This window comes from Semicossyphus pulcher, unplaced genomic scaffold (assembly GCF_022749685.1).
Source record: "Semicossyphus pulcher isolate SPU_LCO1_2020_fin unplaced genomic scaffold, fSemPul1.0.p SCAF_1, whole genome shotgun sequence".
Taxonomy (NCBI): Eukaryota; Metazoa; Chordata; class Actinopteri; order Labriformes; family Labridae; genus Semicossyphus; species Semicossyphus pulcher.
In genome coordinates, this window is record NW_027211603.1 from 29,663,785 (window position 1) to 29,675,361 (window position 11,577).

An 11,577-nucleotide genomic window follows, 5' to 3' on the forward strand; every position below is an offset into this window, starting at 1 on the left:
TCATGTAAACACGTTTGATTTCCACAATAAAAACCATCCGTCCGTTTACTCAGATGTGTTGGAAAAGTGATATTTTCTGACTCCTTGTAAGAAAATCAGCAGCTTTTTCAAATAACTAACTCCTTCAGCACTTCTGACCCTTTTCAAATTCCTCACAATGAGCACCTGCAATGTGGTGTACCTCTTATGAGACAAACCTCAGAAAGTGAGCCCTCTGAGTACTGGATAGTAGGGATGCACGATATTGGGTTTTTTGCCGATATCCAATATGCCGATATTTTCCAACCCTTTTGCTGATTGCCGATTTCAATACCGATATATTAGGCATGTTTTTTTTCCACCTAATTGCAGAGAACATCAAGTCTCCCCTGTAGCTGAATTGATTTCATGCCTACTCTTATAGTGGCCCACTGGCAGTGCTTTTTAAATGTACACATTCACTGATAAGAAAACTACTTAAACTTAGGTTATGTACAGAATGCCATATTTATTTGTTTGTAATAATTTCTTTCAAATAAAACTGTAATATTCATACAACTTAGACAGGCTTGGATGACGCTCTCCCTGAGATAATCCTGACAATACCCACAACTAGGTCAACTTTGACCTGTTGCACAGAACAAATATGAAATCGGCCTTGCTAACTTTGAAAAACTGCCACACCACAGACATCTTGCACCCTTCTTCACACTTGACAGAAGAGGTGCGGTGCGCGCACACTCACACCAAGTTAATGTAGCATTACGTCAAGCTTTTTTAGGGAAACACGAGCAGTTCGGCAAAATTAAAGCACTGTTTTATCGGCAGAAAATTGCGGCAGAAAAATGACATATCGGCTGATGCCGATATGTCCTTTTCAAGCCATCATCTACAGATACCGATAACGTCCTGATAAAATTGTGCATCCCTACTGGACAGTGAGCGTGAGCAGCAAACACAGCTACGATTGCAAGAGCACAAATGAGGTGAAACAGATTGAATGTGCCTGAGGAGCAGCATCATTGTTCGCTTCCTTTTGTCCAACTCTGCACCCATCAGTAAGATTTAACGATGATTCAGGCTCTGAAGGTGACGGCAAATATTTTGGGGCTTTTATTTTGGGGATATTCTGGCCAAGACTCCCTCTTCCTCCGCCAGAATTGTCGCCAAACTGCATCTGATTCCTTCTGGGGTTCGCATTTTGGCCGCTGTGTTTCGCATCATTCATACTTCAGAGGAACTGTCCTCCTGCATACAGCCAGAGCCCGCTCAATGATGTGTTGGATCTACTTGGACAACAAACGGAAACCGGAATACCAAACTGTGATGTATGAAACTCTTCTCAGTTTATATGCATTACAAAAGGCAAAACTTGCTCCATCAACTTCCAACATCACATGAACTGTATCTCTAACGGGTTGTGTATTGATCCAAATGCAGCACAGTGAAAGCAGGGACCGTTGCTAATAGCCTTTAATTTCAGCTTCAGCAGGTACAAGGGCAAACAGGCAAGAAATAACACAGAACAGTTTAGACTACAGGTTAGAGCCATTACAGTCCTTCGACTGGGTTGGGGGCTCGGGCTGGGTATACCAAACCGGGAGACAGGTGGGTGCAATAAGGTGATGGCACTCACACGCAACAGTTCATAGGAGGGCAACGGTAGCGTGAAGAATCGGGCAGGAGATGTAGTCAAGGAGGCAGCGGGTCCAGAACCAGGTAAACACATAGTGGCCGACGAACCAGTAAGGAAGGTAAAACAGGGCCAGGCAGAGGTTAGAGGAGAACAGCAGGTAAATATTTACAGGACGCACACACAGAGACAAGTGTGGTGACACGGTGAGAGTCTCTGAGACACCGTAAGCCACAGGTAAGTTGACATGAAAACTCACACCATAGTGTCATCTCAGGGAAACACCAAACAGCCAAGAGGAGAGACAGACAGAAACCAGTAACGCTGAAGCAGAACTCGTAGTCATGGACAGGAGGCCGAGGTGATGTACGGGATGACAACGAGGCAGGCAGGGTCGGCAACAGGGAATCAATCTGAGAAGGAGTGCTGGAATGAGTCCAGAGTCCTAGAGTCTCACTCTCAGTGTGTCCTCCAGGATTTTCTTCAGCAGCGGGGATAGAGGGTTTGTTGCACCACCCAGGTATGCGCACGTCATATCAAAACTATAGCTGTCAGGAAATGTATCTAATCAATTACATCACATGTAGACTTACTCAGTCTTTCTCAGTCTCTTACTTCCACACTTTAATCGCACTCTCTTCTTTTTATTAAGTTTTAATTCACAATCTACCCGTGAGCCGCGTGTGCATGAGGGGCGTTATTAATGACGCAGCGATCAAAACGATGATCGTTACCAAATGACATCTGCACCTTTCATAAGCTTTATAAACAGCCACAATCAATGAATTCACAGTAAGGACGTACGGAGTTAGATACACAACACTTCCTCATTTCACTACAATATTGTGGCAGCTGGCTGAAGGGAGATCACCACGGAGCTGAAAGTTTGATACTGAGCACACAGCTGATTTTGGCACGTGGATTGTTTTCATTGTGCAACAGAACTGCTTATGATTCTGTGTGGACAAAGAGCGTCCGCTGTCAGCGATGCGGAGCAGACCCTGTGTGAGCAGTAAACTGGTCCCGCTGTTGTTTAATTAGTTGCCAAGAATTTGCGAGGGATTGACGTCCTGTGACTCCTGTCACTGTTTTAGTGCTCTTCCTCAATGAGGAGAGCGGGCGAACGACCGTTCATTTGGAGCAGACATCTCCGCAGTCATCTAGATACAAGTTCAAGACACGTTATATGAAGCAGCAGCGGCAATAATTCTGCGGCAACCAGTCAAAAGTCTGAAAAAATCTATCCCGACGCCTTTGTCCCTCAATATAGTGGACGAGCGACTGTATATGTGTAAACATGAAAAAGTCCAGTTAAGCATCACTGTTTTTGTCACGTCCGTCATTTTGCAAGGAATGTTGCCTCATGTGTGACACCTCACAAAGGAGGTAGCGGCGCACAGCCTGACGTCACGAGCCAAAAACACTGTTTACCCCGTCTACGCGTCTCTGTGGAAACAGAGTTTCTAAAAGTCTTCAACCTGGCCGGAGTTTTACAAAAGATCCGTTTTCAGTGATCTAAAACGGCGTTTGTGTGTGGACGAAAGGACAAAATGCAGAGAAAAAAATACCCGTGTGCTTGTGGACATGGCCTGAATCTGGACTTGAGTGTGTGAGCAGGAGAGTCTATATACTGGCTCGTTGGAGATGGAAAGCAACTGAGCACACAGGTGAGCAAGGTTAGCTGATGAGGTGGGTGTGGCCAGCAGGCAGAGTGGAGCAGAGGTGGGGTGAGTGGAAAATTACTGGGAGAGGGCAGGTGAGCAGTGGAGCAGGACCGTGACAGTATGAATCACTTCTAAAACGTCTAAAGTCAGGTCATGAAAGTGATTTCATAAACACTTATCATCAACCACAATGCCCAAAAACCAGCTGACACGCTCACCAGTAACACACTGGTGCATCAAGTCTTTACTCAATAACCTGTTTTTAACAGAGACTGAATGTTTCTGATGAAACGGGCAGTGATCCCAGAAATGTCTCCAGCCAGATTTCATTAGCACACTGAGAAGTTATGATTGTCATTCATGAAACAATATCAAACATCCAGCCGGCCATTTAAGGGAATGTGAAACCGTTTTTGGAGAGTGTCCCGCTCCATCTTGGCACAAATATTTATCACAGTCTTGTAAATGTTGCCTACATGCACCTCTCAAAACAGAGGGTCGGGGTCCTCACTTTGTGTCACATCCTTCTGTTAACATGCTGACGTCACTATCAGGGGGAAGTTGGAAGTTATGTTCCTTTGAATGTAAACACTTGAAACATATATAATAAGATTTACAGTAATCAGAACATTATGATCAAAAGTGTGCAATGTACAATGTTCAACATGTACTGTACCTCCTAAAGTCCTTAAGTGTGAGAGCCTTGGCCACATTTAAAGTTGAATGCATATCAAGACTTTGCATTACTATGTTCTGGGTTTTATTCTTAATCCATGGTTACGAATGTATCTGTCAACAAAGCAACGAAATTATGACAATAATGATCTAAACCAGTGTAAATACTATACTGTATAATAAATATTTGAGTAATCTAATTACCTCATGAACGAGTAATCGAGTACTCGCAAATATAAGAAACACACGTGGGACACGGACCTCCTGGCCCAGATATAATAGGCTGTATGCCTGTAAGAAAACATTACTATCAAACGCTTTTACATTACTGTAAATAAATAGCCAACAACAAAGGGCAAGTGCAATTTCTAATGCATTGAACAACCTTAACAGGCCCTTCGATTAACGTTGTTGTAACAGTCCGTTGTCAAACGTCACAGCGGTAGCGGACTGTATGGACTTCTGTTCTGTGTTGCTTCACACTAACTCACATGTTTTCCACTCTCGTAGCTGTTGTCCGGCGTGATGGTGGCTTGTACTTCGGCTCAACAAACGCCATCAGCTCACGGAAGCCTTCTGCTTCCACAACATATCTCCAGTCACTATTTTCACTATTAGCAGGCTAATCTTCTCCGCACTGGTATCATCATCATGACGTATGCTAACAGCGCTAGTAAATGATGTGATGCCAGACTGCCTGTTGTCTGTCTCTGCTGGCTTCTGGCATGTGCTTTAAGCGCGTGTGGTTAAGCATAAAACTAGTGTTTCTATGATCTACAAGTTTAACACCACATATGTTGCTCAGCACGTTATCGTCGTCTGTTTTGTCAAAGCACTAACAGACATCACTTGCCCTGGTCACGGCTGACATGGTGCATGTAACTGAGTTAAACTACTTTAGCCGAAAACAACGCATACGCAGGTGCGCGAGTAGTGTTAAGTTACTCGAATAATGACGTCAACAACGAGTACTCGAGTATTTGATTATTATCCCTAATAAATACATGCACTTGGAGTTAAAAAAACTATGTTGTGAAGCAAGATCACCAGCAGCTTCATCCATCACTCAACCAGTGAAATGCCAAGCCGTGTTACAGTGGCTTGGAACTTATTGATAATAATTCCCTAATACGTAGCAACAACATCGATATGGATCGCTACATGAATTCATCATTTTAATTTAAATGTCTGGAAGAGTTTGAAATGATATTGTCATTGCATGTTTAATTTGTTTTTTCGAGAGTTGATATTAATGTAACTGATTGTATTAAAAGGGCCAATCACATTTAATACTAATATTAATAACTAGACCTTTTTATAAAGGACCTTTATAGCACAAAGTTTACAGTGCTTTCCATCAAACAACAATACAACCACAATCAAATAAAATACAACAAATCAAAGAGATTATGGGTTATATGTGAGGTGGACAGGTACAACTAAACTCACATGAACAGTCAGATAAAAACAGGCGTCAGCTAAAATAAAAAGATCGGGGTAAAAGAAACTAAAAGATGATTTATAGAAAAGCCTGTTTATAGAAGTGTGTTTTAGAAGAGATTTAACAGATACTGATGGTGCTAGCTTAATTTCCTGTGGTGGGCAGTACAGTGTAATGTGATGTCAATGTAAAGCACTTTGTGACTTTGTCTGTGAAAAGCATAAATAAATAAACTTCACTTATTTACTTACAGGCGCCCTCACAGAGACGGCACAGTCATTGTTTATCATATCAGTTTCAGGCCACTGAATGTAATCAAGGGAAAACCGTATTGTGGCAGACTTTGTGATATCAGCAGATATCGTGTCATTGTGCAAACAACTGATCACATACTGGTTACATTAAACTTTCCCCCTACTTCCTAACCAGTCAGAGGGGAGTGTTTTTTTAATCCTGAAATAGATTTCTTACTAGATGCAAACGATAAAAACAATGTTATTACAGTTGAAGGTAATACAGCTAACATTTAGCAAACAGCTGCCCATCTAAGCCCTGAGCAGACATGCATCCATACTCTGTTTTCCCACAATTACAAGTCATTTCTGGTTGTTTTCTCCAAAACTTGTTTTCTCAACATGACAAAGCTTGTTTTTTCGTGATAACAGGATGTTTTTCTGGCGATCTAGAAAACAAAACATCAGACTGGTCAGTGTGATATTACAGACCAGGACATGCCATGCTGCTATTACCCACTCTAATGAGGTAAGTTAAGCCTGTTTCTGTTGTGCTTTTGAAACTCTGGGGATACGAGTTAAGATCATCTGATGGCAGCGTTGTTATCTTGAGATGACGAGATACATAAGTTGAGATCTTGCGAAAACAACTGAAATCACTCGTTATCAAACCGGAGTAAATTAAATGTATGGATGCGTGTCCGCTTAGGGCTTCCACACCTACTTACACATATAGCAACATTCATTTGAAGTTGTGCTTGGCCTCCTGAGGAATCATTTCTCAGCTCAGGCACATTGGTGCTTTGAGCTAAATGCTCATTCTGAATGCGAAAGTGCTTACATGCTCACTGACAATGTTAAATCATAATCACAGGCTGGAAGAGAAAGTGACTTTGCCATCAGTTGAATAATCTGAACAATGTTACAGTTACATATAGCAAGTCTACGTGGGGAACATCACTGAAATAACTGCATTAACTGTACGACAGAGAAACACATCCCATTGCACTGACAGAAAATAAAGCCTATCTGCTCCAGACAAGACAGTGTGGAGGATATCGCCGCCTGCTCACAGACGACTGAGTGGAGATGGAGACTTATTTCATCCCGTCTGCTCCCTGTGGTCTCAGCAGTCTGACAGGGTGGCAGTGTAACCATGACCTGATTACCTGTCCCCTGAAGCCTGTAATCACTAAAGCCAGCAGACAGCCACTGTCAGTGCGCTGACAGCGAGGATAATTGGAGGTGATGCTACATGCTGCTAGCCCTGCTAATGAAATATGAAAACAACGAGCAGGGAGAAGGCAGCAGAGCAACTGAGAGGCTCAAACTCCAGCGCAGAAAATCTTCTGTCTGTTTTATTCATTTTAACCATCAGGCTGTTTGTCTGTTTGGAATGATAACCTGCAGATCTGAGTCCTTTACAAGCCCACACAATACTTTTAATTATTAGATTATTGATCAAATGTATCTCCTCGCTCCACAGTTACAGTGCAGACTATGAAAAAAAACATTTACCATGTGTGAATGATGCCACCCACAAAGATTCAAGGGCTTCTTTAATGCTACGATTTCAGTTAACCAGCTAACTACAACAGCAAACAACACGGGAGGATTTAAAGAAGACAAGCCAGGAGGTGGTCGAGGTCTTTATTCCAACACTAGCTCTCAACTTTTTGGCAATTCACTCACAACTTGCAAGATTACGTGAGCAACTTAAACTATCTTTATTTCTAAATGCAGCTCTGTGACAGAGGGAGCGGCTCTTTGGGAGGATAATGTAACTAAGAAATGCTAACACAAGGTTTTCCCTGAGGCACAAAGCGTTTTGGGACCTCTGCTCACCCACCCGTCAGTGTGTCCACCCCGCATGTTCATCACTTATCTTATCCTTTTTAGTTTAGTAGATGAGTTTTGTTGTCATATATTTCATTATACCTGTTCACAAAGCTCCACACATCATTGACAAGATCACATTTGGAGCGAATGCCAGAGATTCATGTTCAAACACAGATTTATAAAGTACCAAATTAGGCAAAACATTTTTAAATTCCAAAGCACTTTTCATCCTAAAATATGTTTCTCCATGTTTCATCATTGCTTCCTTCCCATTTTGCTAATGTTAGTTATTAATATAATATTCAATAATTCATGTTCTTCACTTGATGGATCCAATTTTCTAAAACTGTTGAAGTATATCCTATATGACTCATCTTCCTACAAACTGTATATCTATAGTTTAATATGGATCTGATTGAAATAATGACAAGGCATTCATGCTGCCCCTCTGGTGAGTCTTGAATTACTTTAAAGCTACTTTAATTTTGTGTCGATCTTGGCGACTCCTGTGAACAAAGCGGTGTGTCTTATCTCTGATTGCTGATATTGTCCTGGACATGTGTCTAAGTATTATTCTGTAATGGAAAATAAAATGACCTGCTGACTTTTAACTGTAAAAAGCATCAATTGCTGTGAATGTTTGCCTTGGACGACCATTGAAACAATCAAACTTCTTCCTGATGGTGTGGTTTGCTTTGGTAGCGCATATAGAGGCATCAGTATTCATTTCAGTCTCTTTCAACACCAGCTAAAAACTCCTTACAGTAGCTTTAATTAAGGCCCCAATTTTATTCTGGGTATTTTCCTCTAGGCTATACAGAGTTGTGCTGCTGTACTTTCACTTCTTCAGATGCAACCCTTTTTTAAACAGTTTTTACTCCAGTGGTTTGCTGATTGTTAAAAACAAGAAATAAACTGAATACGATCCCTATAAACAATGTTAGTCCCTGTCTCTACCTAATTCTAGACTCTATTCTGTAACAACCCCATAGCCTTTATTGTGACTTGACCACATTCATCAAACTGTTTATAATTCCTCTTTCCAACTACACTGATACACAATAATCCAAACAAAACACTTCCGTCCATGCAGCGCTGTGTTTGGCTGTTTGACATACATTTCTGATGATCCCAGAGCTAAGTTTACACTTACTTTAGTGTATTAATACCTATGCAGTCACTGTCATGGTACTTTAGGGACTTCCAATGTGACTGTACGGCTGAATTGTAAGTAACGTTTTTGGTATTAGAAGCTCGACATTTTTAATCCACACTAGAAAGTACACGTAAGAGCAACAGAGCTGTAAGATTATTTTGAGAAGTAAATAGGGAAAGTGCTGCAGCTAATAGCTTAGCAGTGTTAATCAAAGTTTTATTAGCCTCTCCATTAAAGTACTTCGGTTTATCACAACATACAGTACGTGTGCTGTAGCCACTTATAATGCTACTTTAGCCACTATGTCACAACACACACAAACAAACTACCGTCATTAAAAGCTGACATATTTTAGCCAACGTGAAACTGTACAGAACATTTTCTGTTAATATTGTATCAAGGAAACAAACTAACGGACCAGCTTACAATGTGTTAACAATGTATCGAAACGTTAGTGGCTCCCCTCCCTCTCGGTCTACACAGCACAGGAGATAAACAGTAAACAGACTTTTCATATTTAAACACATGAGTTTGTTCCTCTTACCTCCTTGTCCTCCGGTGCTTCTGTAAATACGGATAATTTTCTGTCAAAGCGTCTCCAGCACAAACACAAAGATCCGCTACATTTAGGAAACTGACAAACTCAGAACAGCGCTAGGTTTAGCCCCTCCCATCACAGTGCGCGTTCAGCTACGTATGCGTGTTCAGTACAGTACGAGAATGAGTGTGTATAATGTGCATTTTGTATGTATGTGTGTTTAGGTTTTTGTATTATAATGTGTAATTATGTAAGCACGTGTTTCATTCAGTGTGTTTAAGTTAATTGAAATGTTCGTATTAAATAGCTAATCTCTCTCTCTCTGTTTGGTGGTAAATTAATTTCTAAATATAACAATAACAGTATAAAGCTATAATCATACTATTAAATGTGTTGATTTTTAGCTGCCAACTACTGCACAGCATGTCCACCAAACACAAGATCAGCATAATAACTAATCCATTGATATTTTATTTAGCTCTGGCCTGGAGGAAGAAGATTAAATCTTGTGACTGAAAGGCCACAGGTTCAAGTGCGTGAAGATCAGCTTGGAGCAGTCAGTGCAGCCTCACTCTTCTCCCTCAACAGCAGTGATTATAAAGCCCTCAGCAAGTCTGACCCAGCAGCACTGTTTTATTATCTTGCTCAACTATACATCTGTTAATACTTAATACTATATGTGGAATATATCTTATTAAAAAAAAGCTACATCATTTACACTGGGCTGCTCCAGGGCACAAAGAGTTGAAAGCTATTCACAAGAGAGAGTTCATGACAATTATTCTTTAGCATCAAATCAAACATATTAACACAATACTTTTCCATGTATCCTATTGTACATTGTTAAAACAGCAGAGTCCATGTGCAAACAACATATTCCTGGGCATTTTTTTAAAATCTCAAGTCCAACTCTTTCAAATGTCTTGGTTCCCGCTTTCATTATGTAAGTTGGTCTTATTTAGTCCAAAGAATTATCCTAAAATCTGCAAGAATAGCTTCCATAAGAGATCGTCCTCTAAAAGGCAATATAAGTGCAATTTATGACGGAAGACTTTTTAATCCTTTTTAATCATGGGGATATTAAATACATATTTACCATTTTGTATATCTAAAAACAAAAACAATTGCCCCCCCCCAAAATCTTGGGGGGGGCAAAAATACCAAGCAAATTTCTAGATGATCAGAGAAGTTTTTTGTTGTCTTTATAGCAAAAGGCTGCTCAAGGAAATCCATGTGTAAAATTCAAGCGTTTTTTTAGAGAGCATATAGAAGCAGAGAAAAGTAACAAACCCTTGCCTGATTAAAGTGTACTTTGGCTAATTTAAAGTAGTTATTCCATCATTGAGTTGTAAGGAAAAAACACTCTGGTGCCATCATGTGTTCCTGAGTCAGATGACAGCTGAACCCCAGACAAAAGGAATCACAGGGAGATCTAAAACTCTGTGTTTGACTCTCTGGCTCCTCCTACAGGCTGATAGTGCCCCTGCAGTGTAACATTTTCCGTTTGGGTTTCTTTTGTGTTGTGGTCAGGCTTTATCTTAATGAGCCACATTTATTATTTAATATTTGTTTTAGCTCTATTATTCATTTTTCCAACATAATGCAACCTTTAGTGTACACCTTAAGACTGCTCTAAGATTAGTGACTCTAATGAGTCATGTTTAAGTTAGTGTCAGTCATATCCTAATAGCTTGGATCTGTAGTGGCAGAAAGGACCTGGCTAAGTTTACAGTAATTTGTCTTTTGTGTCACTCATTCAGGACCTATCAGTCTTTATCACACAGTTCACCTTTATTTTACATCCACCCTGCTTCATTTCAGTTGACATATTGGTGGTAAGGACTGCCATGTCAGACCTCCATCGTTCTTCACAGGTTGCCTGTACTGTAGATAAAAGTGCCTGTGTGCTGGACTTTTTTTTTTTCAATATTACAATTTTGAACTTGATAATAAAGTAAAATAAAGGCAGGTTATTTTTCACCTTCTTCCGGAGATGGAATTATTTTTAAAAGTATGTCATGCCTTTATATCTTAATGCATAAAGATTATATTTTTACTGTAATCGGAAGGTGAAAAGGAGGGATTTAGGAGGGACTGAAGGAGCAGGCTGGGGACGAAGTGTCAACAGTAACACAATGAACACAGCTGAAAGGAACGTCATGCCTTAACAGGATATTCCAGCAGAAAAGCTTGGCTGGATTTGATGCTTGTAAGTGTGAAATTCAGTTTTAAAAGGGGCCACAACTGAAATAGAAAGCTTCTTCTATAAACCAACTATCCAGCCTTAGCCACCATCACCCCTTTAACCAGCATTTCCTTACTGCTTCACTGAAGTTGAAGTTGAGAGTGTTGAGTCAATTGGTGAAAAAAAAGCCATGAGCTGTACAAAGCTCTTATCATTAACAAACGTATAATATGT

The 11,577-nt window shown here is 40.5% G+C and overlaps 1 protein-coding gene across 1 annotated transcript in view; it reads right to left on the bottom strand.

Annotated features, from left to right (window-relative positions):
- Positions 1–9,242, bottom strand: part of LOC138587170 (myocyte-specific enhancer factor 2A-like) — a 55,334-nt gene extending 46,092 nt beyond the window's left edge. The window contains exon 1 of the mRNA XM_069657946.1: positions 9,165–9,242. The gene's annotated coding sequence lies outside the window, so the exon portion shown is untranslated. The remainder of the gene's footprint in view (positions 1–9,164) is intronic.
- Positions 9,243–11,577: the final 2,335 nt, after the last annotated feature.